Source organism: Panthera pardus, unplaced genomic scaffold (assembly GCF_024362965.1).
Source record: "Panthera pardus isolate Hobbes unplaced genomic scaffold, ASM2436296v1 HiC_scaffold_17, whole genome shotgun sequence".
Taxonomy (NCBI): domain Eukaryota; kingdom Metazoa; phylum Chordata; class Mammalia; order Carnivora; family Felidae; genus Panthera; species Panthera pardus.
In genome coordinates, this window is record NW_026526732.1 from 135,400,470 (window position 1) to 135,419,316 (window position 18,847).

An 18,847-nucleotide genomic window follows, 5' to 3' on the forward strand; every position below is an offset into this window, starting at 1 on the left:
CTCTCTCTCTCTCTCTCTCTCTCTGTCTCTAAAATAAATAAACATTAAAAAAATTAAAAAAAGAAGATATTTTGAAAAAAAAGCATCCATGTACATACATACAGCTACATACACACATACACACACGTACAGAGAGCAGGTAATCAGAAATCTATCTGAATCACCGAGATCTTTGCTATTATCCTAGGGCCAGTTTCTGTTCCTTGATTTATTCATCTACAAAATGGATGCAACAAACCTCACGTCCTATTAGTTTGGGGAGGAATAAGGTGCAATATCACAAATAAACTGGCTCAAAGTAGACTCTGGCTCAAGGTTTTGCATTTGGGGCCTAATATGCTTTGAGCTTCTGACAAGAAATGACTAAAACTATTGACCATCAAGTCTGGAGGGCTTTTCGTTGTTGCTGTTTTGGAGGTCGCTGTTTAGTTTTTGTTTGTTTTATCCTTTATTATCTTTTTTGCCACTACAGAGAGAGAAGCCATTAGGTTTCTTACTTTATTGACACATTTTGCTAGTAGAGTTTTTATCTCTTGTCAGGCTGTCTCCACAGCTGGAGAAGGTCACTGCATTAGTACTCAAGGTTGCAACACTCAAAAGTTGTGTCTGGGGGTCACTAGGGAAGATGAAGGAGCAGGTCTCAGGTCTGTGCAGGGCGGTCCATAGCCACTCTGTGTGGGGTCTGTGACCTGCATGTTAGCAGCCCCGTGTGGGGACGAGGCCCCTGTACAATCAGGCCCGAGGGGCAAGGAGACCCGCACGTATGAATAGTAGTCCTGGGCAGGGATCCTTGGGCTCAGCTGGTAGGTGGATGTCCAGGCCCCCTCCAGGCCTGCAGATGCAGGAAAAGGTGTTCTAACTCTTTGGTGAAAATGCAAGAATGTTGTCAAAAACGCCTTTATGGATTGTTTTGTTTGCGAGTGTTTATTATCAGACACCCCCTCAGGGGTTCACAGGGCAGGTTGCGAATGTCCGAAGTGGGGCCTGGGAATTTCCTTCTACAAAGGCTGTGCTTCCTCTCTTTGTTAATCCTCAGAGAACAAGTGGAAGCATTACTAGAGATCCTTACTTAACCCTTTCTCCTGCCCACCACTCCTGTGTCCCCGCATCACAGAAGAATCACGTTTCCAGCCTTCTAAGAAGAAGAAAGATTTCATACTTGGGGTGTGTGTGTGCACCTGCAGGTTTATGTGTGTGTGTGTGTGCGTCAGTGTGCATGTGTGGGGGTGGAGGAAATGGGTGATAAAGCACAAAACATCTTATCTGAAAAGCTTTCATTCAGTATCACAGCATGCACCCAGTCGTTGTTCAGACCCGGGGAAATGTCTACTTTCTTTACCATATATGCCTTACAGAAAAATGCTGCCCCGATTTCAGTTCCCTGTCCCCAGGGTAGGACCCGCCTAGCATGACAGCTGCTGTTCTTGTTTGGAGTCTGCTTACTGGATCATGCAGGGCACCATGAGTTGAAATCATCCAATCAACTAAGTTATTTATTGAGCATTTACTACATACCTAAACCCTACTAGGCACGCAGGGAAAGCAGAAGTTCTGCCTGCAAGAAACTTCAAGAATATATGACAGTTACACATACACACACACACACACACACACACTCATATGTTATAAGTGAGGATGCAAAGAATCCATATAACTGTATAGTCTAAGTCTAGGGCAATCAAAAGAGACACATGAACCCTCGCCCAGCTGGAGACTCTAATTATCACTATTTTCACGGTGACTCCTCTGTCCACAAATCTCCAAGCCAAGTGCACGAGTGCAGGTAGACATAAATGGGTGCCTACACACACACACACACGCACATCACTCCCAGGGGACAGCTCGGCCTTCCCAAAGGAAATAACTCCCTTGCTTTCTCACCACTAATTCCATGAAAGGATCGTTTTCAACACTCAACTCTTCCTCCTCTTTTCCTGTCTCAAGAGAAGAGATGACCTTTCCCTGCATCCAGAGGCCAGCTCTCCTCTCCCTCCCAGGAACCTCCAGTGGCCTTGGTACTCTCCTCAGTGATTGGCTCTTTCCCATTATTATTGAGTTCTACTCAGGTCCTTCTTCTTTTTTTATTTATTTTTGAAGGAGAGAGAGACAAAGCACGAGTGGGGGAAGAGCAGGGAGAGAGAGGGAGACACAGAATCCGAAGTGGGCTCCGGGCTCTGAGCCGTCAGCACAGAGCCCGATGTGGGGCTCAAACTCATGAACTGAGCCACCGACCGAGCCACCCAGATGTCCCTACTCAGGTCCTTCTTAATTCAAAACTACAGGAACAGCAGATCTTCCCCACCCCACACTCCTCGTTCATCTTCCATTTCTCTCGCCAAATAAATTTTTGAAGAATTTTGGATGTGTCTGTCTTCAAGTCGTCACCAACCACGCACCTTGAAAACTGCTCTGTTCTGTCTTCCCATGTGCCCTCCCCCCGTGCACCTTGAGGAATGCTCTTGCCAGGATTCTCTCTGACCTCAGTGTCCCCGGACACATCTCGCTTTGTTGCCCACAGCAGTTGTTGACAACCACCTCCCTCAGTCTGGTCCCTGCCTGCTAGGACACTACGGTCTCACTCTTCCTTCCCTCGCTGGGCCTTCCCAGTCTTCTTTGTAGGTTCCTTTCGGTCTGCTCTCCCTACACCTTCCTGATGGCCATGATCTGGACCACCTTCTCCCCTCCATCTATACCACCTCCCTGCTGCCCTCCATTCCTCTGTCTAGAGTCCTCTTTTCTCCCTTCTCTGTCAAGTAAACTACTTGTCCTCCAGAACCCATTTTATTTATTTATTTATTTATTTATTTATTTATATTTTATTTGAGAGAGAGCACACATGCAAGCGGGGGAGAGGGGCAGAGGGAAAGAATCTTTTTTTTTTTTTTAATGTTTTTATTTATTTTTTGAGACAGAGAGAGACAAAGCATGAGTCGGGGAGGGGCATAGAGAGGGAGACACAGAATCTGAAGCAGGCTCCAGGCTCTGAGCTGTCAGCACAGAGCCCGACGTGGGGGCTCGAACTCGTGAACGGTGAGACCATGACCTGAGCCACAGTCGGACGCTCAGCCGACTGAGCCACCCAGGCCCCCAGAGGGAGAGAATCTTCAGCAGGCTCCACGCTCAGTGCAGAGCCTGATGGAGGGCTCAATCCCACGATGCCAGAATCATGATCTTGAGCTGAAATCAAGAGGTGGACACTTAACCGACTGAGCCACCCAGGCACCCCTCCAATCTATAGAGTTTTTCAAGAAGGCTTGGCAAATTGATTACCTTTTCTAAGCCTCCCTCTCTCAAATGGGAATCGCCAAGCAGTTCACAAATTGTGGTGAAAATTAAGTGACATTGTGCAGGAACAATTTCTTGAAAGGCACTCAGCACATAACCTGTGGTGGAGTTGCTTCCCTGCCAGAGCGGTGATTAATAATCACAAAATGTCATCAATGCCAACCCCTGAGGAACAGGGAGATTAAACTTACATAGCTAGTCAATGGTAGCGCTGGGACTTGAGCCTAGGTACTCTGGTGCCAGAGCCCCTGCTCTTAACCTCTTATAAGCACCTCTAATCATGTGCCGCCTGGAGGATTCATTCATAACAAACGCTGATTGAACACCAGCCTACTCTATGTGCAACACTGTGCTGGGTCCCAGGCGCACAACAGGAGACAGACAGGTCTGGCCTTGGGGGTGAGAGTCGGGGAAAGCGGGATCACAGGGCAGAGGAAGAACCCACAAATAGACCATTACAGTGCAGTTCAGGAAGTGCTTTGACAGAGTAGTGAGGGGCAGAGGTATACATGCAACCAGAGGGAGTCAGAGGCAGGTTCTTGGAGGGAATGACCTTGACTTGGGCCTTCAAGGACCACGTGGGGGCGTCAGGCAAGTGACACCTGTACCCCAGTGTTTCTCTGAATGTTTTGATACAACAGGCCTAGGCCTGGGAACCAGGCAACAGTATTTTTCTCAAAGTGAGAACTACTATGATAAAAAAAGAGAGAGAGAGAGAGAGAGAGAGATCATGCTGTATCTCAGTGGTTATTAAACTTTTGTGTGCCTGAAAATCACCTCTGGGGAGCTGATTGATCCACACCAATCTCTGGGCCTATCCCCCCGAATTTTAGAATCTGAAGGTCTGAGTAGTCTCAAGAATTGGCATTTCTAACAAAGTCCCGGGTGGTGTTCGTGCTGCTACTGGGAAGAATCTCTGATCATATAGCCAAGAACTTACACAAAATTATTTGGGTCATTCTTAAGCCGCATTAAAATTTGACAATTCCTGCCAGGATGCATGACTCTCTTACTTTCTTTGCTATAATGCTCCTTTAACTTCTAAATATTTCTGTAGTTGAAGCAAATTTAATCCAAATATTCCCCATATTCGGGCTCATTTTGCTCTGTAAGTGGTTCAAAATACGGTGACTTGTAGGTTTCTTTGGAATTTCAACAATCAACCCTTTGAAACTTCTGTTTGCAAAGCAGGAAGTCACTTGTTGCCCCAAGCAAACACTTAAGTCAAGGGTTTGTCCCTTTGGAGGGCTTTACAGCCTCAGCTTTTAAGCAAGTTTCTCTACCTTTGAAAACAGTTTGAATCTGAGTCTTTACGGAATGGCCTGTGAACAGTGGAAATAGGCGATTGGTTTCTTTGAGTATGGCCAGCTGGCTAAGGCCAACATATGTCCAAAGGTTGTTATTTCCTCCTCGAAAGATATGGCAGGAAGAGGCTGGGAAACTCAGAATCACCCCAAACAAAGGAGGGGTGAAAGGGTGGATGGAGAGGAAAGGATCCTGGAAGTTTAATGTTTCCTTTTACTTACAATAAAAAAAAAAGGTACATTTTTTACTGTCATGGTCACAAACTAAATTTTTACACCAAAGATCTAGAAGAAAAAGGTTGATGTGAACAATAGCCAGTGGCCAAATGAACAATCATTAACATAAATGAGTGATGAATCAAAGTGAGGCTCCCAAGAGCAGAAATAAAGACGAATCACAGAAAACCAAGTTTCTGTGAGGGTTTTATTACCAGTCCAGTAGCTTAAATTCCTCTATCTATAATATTAAAATGCAATTACCATTCTGAATATTTGGAAGCATCTGGACATCCTCATCCATCCAAAGTAGATTCAGTTCCATTGACAATCTCGGTTGCAAATGGAAGAAATGGGCTAAATACCCATTTTAAGATATTTTTTTTTATACTACCCCATTTTGCCCCTTCGTTTACCAGCGAAATTAGTTACCAGAGCTCTGCATTCTATATCCTCACAACAAAAGTCAGCATTCACTGAAAATCACTTTTGAGTTATAAACAATGAGCTCAAAGGGAAGTTACTAAAAATAATTGAAATTAACAGTAACTGTATAAAAAGGAAATAAGCAGAAAATGGCTTTCATTGAGCCCAAGAAACGATACGCTTGCACCAGAGTGCTCTATCCCCTCATTTATTTAATTTTCACATAAGGATTTTAGTCAAAGTCTCCCAAATATATCGATTTGGTTGTCTGCTTAGATAGTTGCCCTGAGCCTCCAGAAACTCACGGGGCAGCCAGTGCTCTCCCATTGCTCGATGTTGTCACACACCTTTGAGCTGCCTGAGTTCTAATCCCTGCCTAGACTCCATCCAGATACCTAGAGCTTGACCACTCAATTGCCCTGTTCAAGCAAGACTCCCACACCTACAGGCAGAAAAGATCCCTTAATTAAAGGAGGGAGCAATGAGTCCCTGAGACTTCTGCTTTGATGTGATCTGAAAAATGGAGAAAAATAAGGTGAACTTTGGGGAGAGGAGAGGGCTTACTATGGAGCTCTTTGTGGTTGAACATAGCTGGTTGTCCCTAGAACAGAAGTGTTCAGAGTTGATCTTATACGAGAGCCACCTAGAGAGCTTGTTAATGATGAAGATTCTGGACTCTATCCTGAGACACCGGACAAGGTCACATGCAGGGTCTGGAAGCCCTGGTCAGTAGACCCCCAAGAGCTTATCAAGCACTCTCCCTATGAGAATCACCAGGACCTAGTCTCAGGTGCTTGTTCACATCCACCAAGATGCTCCCTCTTATGGTGAGAAGAGCAGGTATGCTCCAAGGTTTCATCCATGGCTTGGGAATGTAGGGGAAAAATGGGTCCCTGGCTGAGTGTGAAAATTACACTGACAAAGACAACAGGACAAAGCATATACATTTATTTAACATAAGTTTTAGATGATATGGAAGCCTTTCTAAAGAAACGAGGGCCTGAAGAAACAGAACTGAGGGCCTTTGAGCCAGGTATGGTGGTGGATGGAGAGCCATGGAAAGATGTAGTAGGACAGAGTATGAGCCAAGTATAGTTAAAGGCGGAGACTCAGCAGGGCCTTCTTGCTCAGTCTTCTCAGTGTCCTTCCATCTTGGGTATGGGGGGTAGGGTGTACCTCTTCCATGAGGGTCTTTTCATCTGCTCCAGGGGAGAAGGGCTGGGGAAAATCAAGGGGATCTTCCTGCTTCTGCCATTTTCTCACATTCCTTCAGCTTAAAATATTCAATATGCCAAGATGCCATATTTGGAGGGTACTGAGTCCTGAACTCCATAGAAGAACAACTCCCCTCCCGTGGCCTCATCTACTTTGGCAGCAACCCCACAAGTTGCTCACTATCATCAGCCTCCTAGATGTTTGAAAGAACAAAAACTTACAGAAATACACAGAAATTATTTTCCAGTCAATAGTATTCATCAAGGGCTCTCAGAATGTGGGAGGGAGGGAAGCCATCAGGCTCAGCTCTGATTTTCTGCTCATGAAATGGCATGTGGGGGGTGGGATGAGGCCACCAGAAAGGCAGGGAAAGAGAGCACAGTGCTTTAGAAGGCACCCAGAGCATCATCATTCTTCCAGCAAGAACGTGCTGAAGAAACATTGGAACTTGTCCGGCAGGCTTTCCATGGTTAAAGAGCCTACATGCCTCCCAAACACACAAAACTATAAATTGTGTTAAATCATGTAAACTGTAAGTCATGTTTATTCAGAAACTACATGTTCTAGAAAACATTTACGGTTGTCAATACCTCCTAACATCACTTTGGAAGTAGGATGGTAACTGATGGAGGGCACTTTGCTTGGGAAGACTGGGACACACGCTGGGAAGTAGAAGCTGTGATTGGTCTGAACTGCTCTGTTTAAGACACATAAGGAAAAAGGACACAGCAGGAAACCCAAAAGCAAGAGGTCTGAGTCTCTGAGGCTAGGTAAGGGTGGGATAAGGGTCCGAAAAGGGATTTTCAATAACATGGAAGAAAGAGGGGCGTGATGCCACCCCCACCAACACACAAGCTCATGTGCATGTGCATACACGTGCGTGCACACACGCACATTTAAAAAAAATTTTTTTTATTGCTTATTATTTTTGAGAGAGAGAGAGAGAGAGACTGAGAGCAAGCAGGGAAGGAGCAGAGAGAGAGGGAGACACAGAATCAGAAAGCAGGCTCCAGGCTCTGAGCGCTCAGGACAGAGCCCGACGCGGGGCTCGAACTCACAAACCGTGAGATGATGACCTGAGCTGTAGTCAGCCGCCCAACCGACTGAGCCACCCAGGCGCCACCCCCCACCCCCCACCACACACACACTTTATTGCCCTTGCTGGGCTCTATGTTTCTACATAGCGTTTTTGCTCCTCTGATATATAACTTATTTTGTTTTTGGTCTATATTAAAAAGAAATGACATTGTCAAAAGCTACTTGAAAGAGGTAGAGGCAGTTAAGTCAACAGGGCACCAGCAGCATCAAGAAGACCTTGGTTGCCTCCCCTGGGGCACAAAGGGGCAAGAAGGTTGATGTTGGGGTGTCAGAGGAGACTGGCGCCATCTGTGGCTGGGGCGGAGGGAGCTCCCCAGAATTGGACTGAGGGTGGAGGAACACAGCCTCCTACCAAAACTGCAGCCCGGCAAGGAAAGGAGGGAGCAAGTAGCTGGCTCCCCTTTCTTTCCATCCTGCAGCCTTCTGCTGGGATTTCCCACCCTCCCGGTCCTGCCATCCCCTTCTGAGATGACAAGGCACCACGAGGTGTGGGGTCGGCCTCCTGGGCACACAGCAGGGCAGCAAAGGGCAGAGGGGGACCTGGAGGCTTGTCAGCACTCTTCCCCAACTAGAATGCGAACTCAGGGACAGCTGTTTTAGTTATCTGTTCTATGCTTGACTCCAGGGTCTAGGTTAGTGTCTGGTTTTCACACATATTTGCTGAATGAATGAATGAATGAACGAATGAATGAACGACGCACGACTTAGAAGAAGAGACATACGAAAAGAGGATTTCAGCCATGACGTAGAGTGCGTGATGCGAATCCACACAACGTCGCTATTACCATATTTAAATCCATCCTTGCATGTAATGCTTCCGTGGGAAGGGATATTCTGAGGAGCAGGTGCCACAGGCAGCAGACCCAGAAGAACAGAATGAGAAGGATACCTGGCATCTGATCCCACACGTATCATAGTAGTAAGTTATCCCGAAGTTCACTTCATGCGTTTCTAAATCTTGCTCTACGGGCAGCTAGGTTTGACTAACAACAGATGGGCCCCAGCGCTGTCCATCCAGCAGCACAACCACGATGTTCTGAGGGTCGTGCTCCAGGCCCCGCAGATGCTAGAGTCCCGGGAAGGCTCAACCCCACCCGAGGCAGGACACGGGGCCTCGGCCATGAGGCCGCTCTGCGTTCCATCCTCTCCAACTCAGCTCAGAGACTGAGTTTCTTGCCTCTAAAATAGGACAACAGTGGCTCCTCCCTTAGGCAGTTGTGAGGCTCCCTCGGGACTCGACCCACTGCCTGACAGGGCGTAAACACTTAGTAGTAACCAGAAGGATCGATTCTTGTGCAAGACGTGGTCTCTAATCTTGAGAGAGGTGTGGAAAGTGCTGCAGACGCTCTGCTCTCTGTGCGTGTTCTCGATTAGAGACAGGGGGTCAGGAGGTAATAGGACAGCCGGTCCCAGAGGACGGCTTCACCCCTGTCCTCAAGCAGGGCTTCCTGCTTCCTTCCTTTAAGTCAAGTGAAGCTGAAGCTGGTTTCCCTCTGACCCCTGATCAGAGCCACACACTACCTTTTTTTTTTTTTTTTTCAGGTGGCCTGGGGGCCTTAGAACTGTATTGAGAAAGAGGAGGGTGCAGCTCTTCCTTCCTCTGCTCGGGGAGAGGTTTCCAGATGGAGCTGAAGTGAGGAGCAGGTTGAGGCCTTGGGACAGGCAGCCTGGGATTCACATGGCTTTCCCTCTCCAGCTCTCTTCCACTTCCGTTCGCTCGTGGCTTCCTCCACCCCCTGTGGGTCTGTATCCCCGACAGAGCTGCTTCAAGTTCAAACAGATGAGGCTAGTGAACGAAGAGAGAACGGGCGACCCTCTGACGCCGGGTCTCCCAGGGCTTGCATGACGAACTTACAAGAAACCCTCTGGAATGGGTAGCCCCCGAGGGCGGGACGTGGTGACAGGCCCCCCTGGCTGTAGGCAGCAAGGTGGCACACTATCTGTAGAGAATTTAAAATCATTAACGAAACCAACAAAAAGCCTTTAAAAAAGCTATCAACACATACCAGCGATTTCAAACGATGTCAGTGACGAAATACTCTTCCTAAAAGGTCTTTTGTTGGTCTAAGTTCTGAACAATGGCCACCGTCCCTGGTGAATTTCAGTAATATAAGCTCCTAATTATATTTTCATTCCTTATTTTTCAATAAAGATTGTATTCTACATAGAACCTACTTTAGAAAACTCTGTAAGAGAGTGACTCCTGACACAAAGGGACTCAGCTGCATGTGCTTCTTTCAAAATAACTTCCTTGTAACTGTCTGAGCTTGTTTGAAGTGTCTCTGGCCCCTGGACATGACATGTCCTTGTCTTTGAACAGAGATTAAAAGTGAACAAGGTTGGGGCGCCTGGGTGGCTCAGTTGGTTGAGCGTCCGACTTTGGCTCAGGTCACGATCTCACAGCTCTTGGGTTCGAGCCCCGCGTCAGGCTTGGCTGACAGCTCAGAGCCTGGATCCTGCTTCAGATTCTGCATGTCCTTCTCTGCCCCTCCACTGCTTATCCTCTGTCTCTCTCTCTCTTTCAAAAATAAACCATGAACAAGGTTATGGGGCGCCTGGGTGGCTCATTCGGTTGAGCTTCCAACTTTAGCTCAGCTCATGATTTCACGGTTCTTGAGTTCGATCCCCACAGCAGGCTTTCTGCTGTCAGCACAGAGCCTGCTTTGGATCCTCTGCCCCCGTCTCTCTCTGCCTCCTCCCCTGCATTCACTCTCTCTCTCAAAAATAAACAAACCTTAAAAAAATGAACAAGGTTAATGGGGTGGTTGTATAGACAAAGAAACTGAATGGGAGTCGCTTCAATTCTGTTACTCTACGGGACCACACTGAGTTTTTATTCGTGTTTAAAATTTAAAACAGGGGCGCCTGGGTGGCTTGGTCGGTTAAGCGTCCGACTTCGGCTCAGGTCACGATCTCGCGGTCCGTGAGTTCGAGCCCCGCGTCCGGTTCTGTGCCGACAGCTCAGAGCCTGGAGCCTGTTTCAGATTCTGTGTCTCCCTCTCTCTGTGACCCTCCTCCGTTCATGCTCTGTCTCTCTCTGTCTCAAAAATAAATAAACGTTAAAAAAATAAATAAATAAAATAAATAAATAAATAAATAAAATTTAAAACAGTGAAGCCGAGTGCAGACTGCAGATTGCACTCTTTTCATCTGGCAGATACAAATTTTAGTTCCCCTTGAAATGTTGTATTGAATTTTAATATTTTCAAGTGAAACGTTTTCTTTTCTTAGTTGTTTTAAATCTGAATAATTTAATCAAGAAAGTACGGATTATTGCTGAAAATAATGTTCTCCTCTAAAAGAGGGAGGGGCTAGTGAAAGATCTGGTCCAGAAATCAAACATGCTGGATGTGCCCATGGTCCAAAATGCCCTGAGCTGGCTGCTACCTCTTCTCTCTGGTTTCGCAATGCGGAGAAGGAGGAGTGTGGCATGGGTATACGTGTGTGTGCGTGTGTGTTTGTGTATTAGTGGGTTTAGGGAACCAATTCTCTCTTGGTCATTTCTTGGTTCCTGGAAAATTTTGCTTTAAACATAGAAATATACTCAAATATTATTCCCGGTAGTGCACATAAATAATCCCGGGACAGGCACCTGATGTGTAAGGTGGCTCTGGCACTTAAGAAGGGACAGTGTGGGAGCATTTCCAACTTACTAGTAAGTGATCCAAAGACCAGAGGTCATTCATAAGAGGGCCCATATTTGGTGAGAGCCCAGCAGGTTCAACTAGAGAGTCCCAGACAGAAGTGCACCCTAACTGTGTATACATGCTGTCACGTAAAGCACAAAGCTCAGATCTCAATGGCCCTAAAAATGGAAAATTGAACATTAGAGGAATTCAGGAAAAGACTAAAAATAATATGTGGTTTTCCCTCTCTTAACGTTCCAAGTCAAATGAAGCAAATATAAGGGGTGAGGACCTGGAATAATCATGTCCTTGTTGATACGTAGCTGTGTTTTGTGTGCTATGTATGAGGTCTAAAAATAGTTTCGTGGTGCCTAGAGGCATAGTCTGACTTACAGAAGTAAGGTATTTAGGAGATGTCTTGAACTTGGAAACCTAGACCCCGCGTTGTCCTGGGATGGACCATGGAGCTGTGGAGAGATGGGCAGCTTCCATGAATCAGGGTGACCATGTGCCCGATGGTAGGCCACTTCAAAGGGCAGTAGCAGCCTCCATGAGCACCTTTCCCCTAATGTCTTACCCATCTATTTCTGAAAAAACTCAAAAAGTGCAGGCTGGAACCCAGAGCAACTCAACTACCGGGCCAACTAGAAGGTCAGACAGACTCTCGGTTTGCCATAATGGTATGAAACGGGAACAGATCGGTGAGTAAACAGGGTGCCAAAGCGATGCCATATCCGTGGCTTAGATTCGGGGACATGGGGAATTTAATAAATCTACTTTTAAGCCACTCGAAGTGAACCACTGATGGTTTCCCCAACATTAACACAAACAAGTTGTTTTGAACAGGAGCCATTTGACTGAGTAGTAGGGGTGATATCTGGAAATCATGTGTCCTTACCATTTTCGTTAAAAGTAATTCACTACAGGTGACATAAAACGTGGTGTTCTTGGTCTAACAAGATCTTGCTAACTATGGAATATTTGGGTTTCCCGGAGCTCATGAGCTCTGTCATTTTTCAGCGTTCTGCATCTCTGTGCTTTTAAAAGGCACATTCTTCCTTTCCCCAGGGAGTTTAACTTAAGAAGCTCTGATTAATTTTCATTTGTGATTCATTTTCCATTCTCAACACTGCTGCCCCCAATTTTATGCTTCTCCTCAACGGGGCTGAATTTCAGAGTCTTTGTTGTTCTTCACAGACACAGGCGTCGACCAGTCTCTTTCCGATTTCTTTCTCAAGCAAACACTGTCATTGTGCCTGACATATTATATATTCTTGAAAAGGCATTTAAAAAGGATGTGTTATTCTTTTGAAGAATTGAGAGAAGTGTTAGTTTAGAGCCATAACTGTTAGATGTGAAGCAGAAGCTGAGAGCAGTGACTCTGGAGGAGGTGAGATGTATACTTGGGGGGAGGGGTGGCAACTTTTGCCACAGAGTGGCCTTCTCTGGTTGACCAGAGCTGCTATTGGCCTATTAGTGTTACCTTCATATTGCGGGTCTTGGACATTTTATTGAGCATCTGTTATGTGCCAGGGATTTCTAGCCCTACCTCAGAAATTACTTCCACTGTTTGGCTAAGATGATGGAGTACCTTCCCTTTCGTGTAGATGGGCTCCTGTAACCCTAGTAACAAGCAGGGAGTCATGCAGGGGGCATTAGTGTGCACAGTGTATTAGCAAAACCATGCTGTGACCTTGCCTTTGGAAGTACTGAATCCCCTGATGGTGTGTATCTGGCCAGCTGAAAAAGACAGGATGATAAAACCAATCTCCTCTCGGTCGGTTTGTTCATTAAGCAAATATTAATTGAACACCTACCATGTTCCTTTTCACAGTTACCTAGTATTTTAGTTCATATTTTCTTTTATAATCCCCTCTGTAAGTTAGTCATTTTTAACTAATAATTTTTAAAACTAATAGTTTAAAGATAGTTCTTAAACTTTCAGTTCTTCAGTGTTCAATTTCCCTCTTTCTTAAATACATCCTTAACCTAGGTACATGGATGCCATATGAGTAAAATTGAGGGAGTCTGTGAACTTGAATGAGAAAGTACCTTTATTTTCACTAACCCCTGATTGAAATTTAGGACTTCCTTTAATTAGAAACGTAGACTGCACATCACTGTAGTATTCGCTGTACATACGACTTTGTCACCAATAAAAATTCCAGATAATTTTATATCACATCACTAGGTTGCAGATCCTTAAACTCCAGTTTATTTTCATTACCACCTAAAATTGTATAGTTATTAAATTTGCACCATTAAATCTTTTAATTGAATATATTAACAAAGAAGTCAGTGTATTACTAAGTCACATTATGTTTTAATATCTTGATAAGCACATTGCAAGGTAATTATTTTCCTTTGTAACCCTGTGTATTTTGTTTTATGCATTTATTTTTATTTTTGTAGTTGTTGTTTTAACGTATTTAAAAACATAATCCCAAGAAGGATCAATAGTCCTGACCAGATGCCCAAAGGAGTCCATGGCGCAAAAAATATTTTCACCCTATTTTTGTAGTACTTTCAGCCAGAGTCAGTGAGATGCAAACTTTTTCAGTCTTTATATGTCTAAAAAGATCTTTATTTTGCTCTTGTGCATGAACGTTCTTCCCAGTATGGAGCCAGATGAGGTTGCCTGGAAGAAAGCACAGGTGAGAAGGGACAGTGGGACCCTGGACCAAATCTGGGGCACGCCAACTTTTAAACGTCAGATAGAGGAAGAAAGGCCACGAAGGAGATTGAGAGGAGGAACCAATGAAGTAGGAGGAACGCCAGAAGACTGGGTGTCACAGAAGCCAGAATACTGGGTTTCAAGGAGGGAGTGGCCAACTCTGTCAAATGGTGTTGCGGGTCAAGGAAGGTGAGACCGGCCAATGGACCATTGACTATGGTGACGTGGAAGCCATGGTGAACACCGTGAAAGCCCCTTTGTGCAGTACAGTTGACCCTTGATCAACAGGGATTTGAACTGAACAAGTCCATTTATACATGGATTTTTTTTTTTTGAGAAATACAGTACATTACTATAAGTATATTTTCTTCTCCACATGACTTTTTAAAGAACATTTTCTTTTCTCTGGTTTACTTTATTGTAAGAACACAATAAATACTACATATAGCATACAGAATATGTGTTAACCACCTGTTTCTGTTACAGGAAGGCTTCCAGTCAAGAGTAGACTATTAGTAGTTAAATTCTGGGGGAGTCAGAAGTTATTTGCAGATTTTCAGCTGAGCAGGGGGTCAGTGCCCCTAAACCTCTACATTGTAAAAGGTCAGCTGTACCAGTGGAGGAAGATTGATTTGATTGAATTTGGGGCCAGAGAAGAAGAGTGAGAATGTGGAGACAAAATCTATGTACTCAGCTCTCTGCTCAAAATTTGCTATAATGGTGAGCAGGAAAACGTTGCAGTCAATGGCGACAGAGAGAGAGAGAGAGACATATGAAGAGAGATTCTGGAGCATGTTTGTGTGCTGTTGGGACTGATCCAGTGCTGAGGAAAAGGAAATGGGACCCAGAGCCAAGTGGAGGAAGAGGCAAGCCATCAGGAGGAGCAGGGACACATCCTCTCAACCCGGAGGGAGGGCCAGAGAGGGCAGTGCAGGTGCAAGAGGGTTGAAAGTTTGTGTGTGGGGGGATGAACATTCCCATTTGATTGATTCTGTTTTCTCAATGAAGTATAAGGCAAGGCTCCTGCAAAGAGTGAGGAGAGAAAAGAAGGTATGAAAAGCCATTTTGGGGATTGTCAAGCTATGTGATTGTAGCAATTCCACCAATAATTAGCAGAAGGTTGTCCTGATGTTATAGGTCTGCCCCCAGATGCAGATAAGAACCGCTGTCTGAAATACAACCTCCGTGTTCCCCACTTCTCTCTAGCTTCATCCCCCTCTGGTATCTTGAGTCTCTTCCATATGAAAGTTTCCTCTATGACCTACACTAATTCAAGCTTCTATACAACTCACTGGAGATTTTTCTGTTGCTTCTCAAATCCTGCCACAGTCGTGACAGCCTATACTACTGATGTCACCTGGCCCCATATATTCCAGACCACTACGGTGCCACTCACTACACTCTCAGTGCAGCTACGTTCCAGTTTGTTAAAAAGAACATTGAACTTTCAACATTGAACTTTCTTCCATGAAAGAATATAGGCGCTGGAAAAATTGGGCTGATTTATTTCAGGCACCATGTCAGGCACTCATTATGACGTGAACCAAACATCCTAAAGAAAAGTCTGCAAGTTTAACACAAGTTTAAGATCGTCTCTCTCTCTACTCAGGAATCATTACTCCATCCTGTATTGTGCAATTGTCCCAATTTAGGCGTAAGAGGAAAGATGTCTGTACAGTATCTAGCGGGGTCAGGGGAGGGGCAGGCACCAGGGCACAATGTTGAGAGTCCTGTATGGGGAGACAGAAGGCCTAAACTCCAGTTCCGGCTCTGACACTACTGGGTGTTATGACCTTGGTCGCCCCTCAATGTCCCTCTGACATCAGACAGCTGGAATAATGATCACTGGACTCCTTTTACTATGACATTCTTTGATTCTTACTTTTATCCTCACCTGGATAACTCTTCAACTCATATTTATCTAGTGGTTTTGGCATCATAGCTGTCTGCTAATCAACTTGATAAAATCTGAGGAAATTACCTCTGCCATCAGAGGCAAAAATGAGGGAAATTTTCTTTTGGGGTCAGGAGTGCCAAGACCCTGAAAACAGCAGAGAGCAATGGAATCTGGATAGGAGTTGCCCTTATGGGGACAAGATTTTGCAGGCCCAAACTTGGGCCTCCCACCTGTTTGCAGGTGGCCCTCTCTGTTACCTGAGGTCTACGCTGCCTGCTGATGCAGAGCAGAGCATGTGCCCCCCAGATACACAGTGAAGAAGCAGAGGTTAGAACAGGAGTGAGCGTGGACAGAACATGTGCACTTTCTAGTAAATGCAGCTGCTTTCTAAATAGATTCCTTCTAAGACCAATGGAAGAAAGAATCCCCGTGTCCTCAAATAACCTGTTCTTTGCCGTGATGCTGACAGAAGCGTTGAGGGAAGGACTGAAGGGAGAGGAGTCAATGACAAATTTGGTCAATCAATAACTGATGTCATGTGTATCACAGCTGCAGTATGTGGGTGACATATGTCATGCTGTGGGCATCTGCAAGGACTTTCTGCTCTATGAATCACATGTCACCTATGGGAACTGAAGGTGGAATCTGAAGGCTGGGGATGGCTCATCCTCTCCATTGATGGTCAACCCTCTCCAAGCAATGGTCAATAAAGGTCAAAGGAGGGCTGTTGATGACATCTCTATGGAGCCATGTCCTAAATCTGCCTCCACGTCTCCCATATGCTACCCTTCCCTCTTCTGGGAAAATGTAGGGAAAGTAATGATGGGTGTGGAGTGCAAAACAGGGTTCCATCTGGAGTGTGCCTTTGTGCTTTGCATTTCTGACAGAACCCAGAGCCATCACTGGAAGCATAAGAAGGTGGGTCCACTGGAGCTGTCAACCGTATCTAATTGGTTCAAAAGATGGAAGCTTTGGGATCTTCCATAGCAAACTAATCTAAGTATCTGAAAGACACGAACACAAAGAAGGTGTAATAACTCTATTGGTGGAATGGACCCAGTAACAGCACGTGCAGATTAAACCTGAGAGTCCCCAGCTGACTGTAAATCTGACCAACTTCAATTAGCAGAGACTTTGCCAAGATACACACACAAAAGATAAGAATAAGACCATTTGTATACTATAAAACTGACCGATTATTTGTTGGTTCCTTCCTTGCATAAGGACAGGTCAGTGCCAGAGGGGAATTTTCCTGGCCTTGATATAGAAACACCAAAAGAGAGCTGACCCCGGGCCGCACGGGGTCAAAAGGGTTACCAACATCTGGTTGTAGATTAAAAAACCAGGGCTTACCCTGCCAAGACATGAAGGTGGGAGTGTTTTGCAAGTTGAACCATTATGTACTTTTGGACGTACTTCTGCTGTGTATATAGTAATGCTGTGGCATTCATGACTTTGTGTGTGACCCTTTCAAGTACTCTGTTTTAATGAACAAAATAAGCATCCCTGCCCTCAAGGAGCTTACATGCTAGAGAGGGGGATGAAAGATGGAAACAGACAAGAAACACAACAAATAACTACGTTAGAATGCGCGAGAAGTGATATGTGATGCGGGAAAAAGTTGATCGGGGCGGGAGGATCGGAAAGGCTGAACTATGAACTATGACAATTGGCAGAGGCCCCACTACGAAAGCGCTGTTTGGACAAAGGTGGGAATGAGGTCGAGGAGGGAGATGTGAGGATATCTAGGCAAAGAGCATTCCTGGCAAAGAGTACAGCCAGTGCCAAGACTCTGAGACGGAATTGTGCCTGGCTCGCAAGGAGGAGCAATGTGACCAAGGGGAGAGAAGTAGGAGAGGAATTAAAGGAAGAAACAGTGGGAGGCCCACAGATGTGGGGGGTGTAGGCATTGCAGGCCACTGAAGGAACTTTCAGTTTGACCGTGAGAGATGGGAGCACAGGATTGCTGAGTGTAGCTGGGCATCACATAACGTACTTTTTGTGAGGATGATTCTAACTGCATTCTTGCACAGACACCAATTAAAGGCAGTGATAATAATGCGGTCAAGAGACAATGATGGCTCGATGAGAATGATAGTGATGCAAAAGGTAAGAAATGCCCAATCATGTGGATATTTGGAAGGTAGAGATGATAGGATTTGATGACAAATTATATAGAGTGTACGAGAGGGAGCTTAAGGATGACTCTTAGAGTTGTGGTCTGGACAACCTGGAAGGATGGCCATGTCCTTTACTACGATGGGAGAGACTGTTGGAAATGCTAGTTTGGGAGGGCAGATCAGGACTTTAGTTTGGTCATGTTCAGTTTGAGATCCTACTGGATATCCAGATACAAAGTAGGCAGTTGGATATATGGGTCCGGAAATCAGGAGAGAAGTCCGTGATAGAGATATGCATTTGAAAGTCATCAGCACAAAGATTTAAACCATAAAACTGCTGGAGATCACGTGGGGAATAAGTGTCAAAACAGAAGAGTTGCAAAGACAGGGTCAGGGAACACGCCAATGTTAACAGGGGCAACCAGCAATGGAAACCGAGGTGGGGAAGTTTCATTTTCCTTTTGCTTTTATTGATCATCTACTATATGCCAGCACTAGACTGGTTGCTAGGCATACAATAAATAATACTAGTCTCTGCCCTCAGGCTGCTTAAAGTCAATCCATCAAAATAATCATTTGGATGCAGTGAGGTAATTGCAAAAAGACATGTACCTGGTATTATGGGTCCAGGGAGAAGGAACATGTGTCCCAGGCTGGGAGGGCAAGGAGGGTCCTTGGAATAAATAACACCTATAACTTAAAAGGAAACTAGAAGTTACCCAGGTGAGCAAGAGGGAAGGGCAGAGCAGTGAAACTGCCTGGAGCCTGCTGGGAATGTGCATTAATTTGGGGCTGACATTTCTGCCTGAGAAAACAGCTCTGTATGGAATGAGGTTATACCCTCAAGTCCTAAGAGACATGTCATGCCAACAAACATATATAACATGACTGGTGAGTTAGTTACTCTGGCTGCACCACTGAAGAATGGTTGAAGAAGCTTGGGTTCATCTTTCCGCCAACTCCAACATCTTAGAATTCAGGAGAAG

The 18,847-nt window shown here is 45.3% G+C and overlaps 1 protein-coding gene across 1 annotated transcript in view; it reads left to right on the forward strand.

The window, feature by feature from the left end:
• ADGRF5 (adhesion G protein-coupled receptor F5) overlaps positions 1-18,847 on the forward strand; it is a 98,416-nt gene that overhangs the window by 5,993 nt on the left and 73,576 nt on the right. The window lies entirely within an intron of this gene.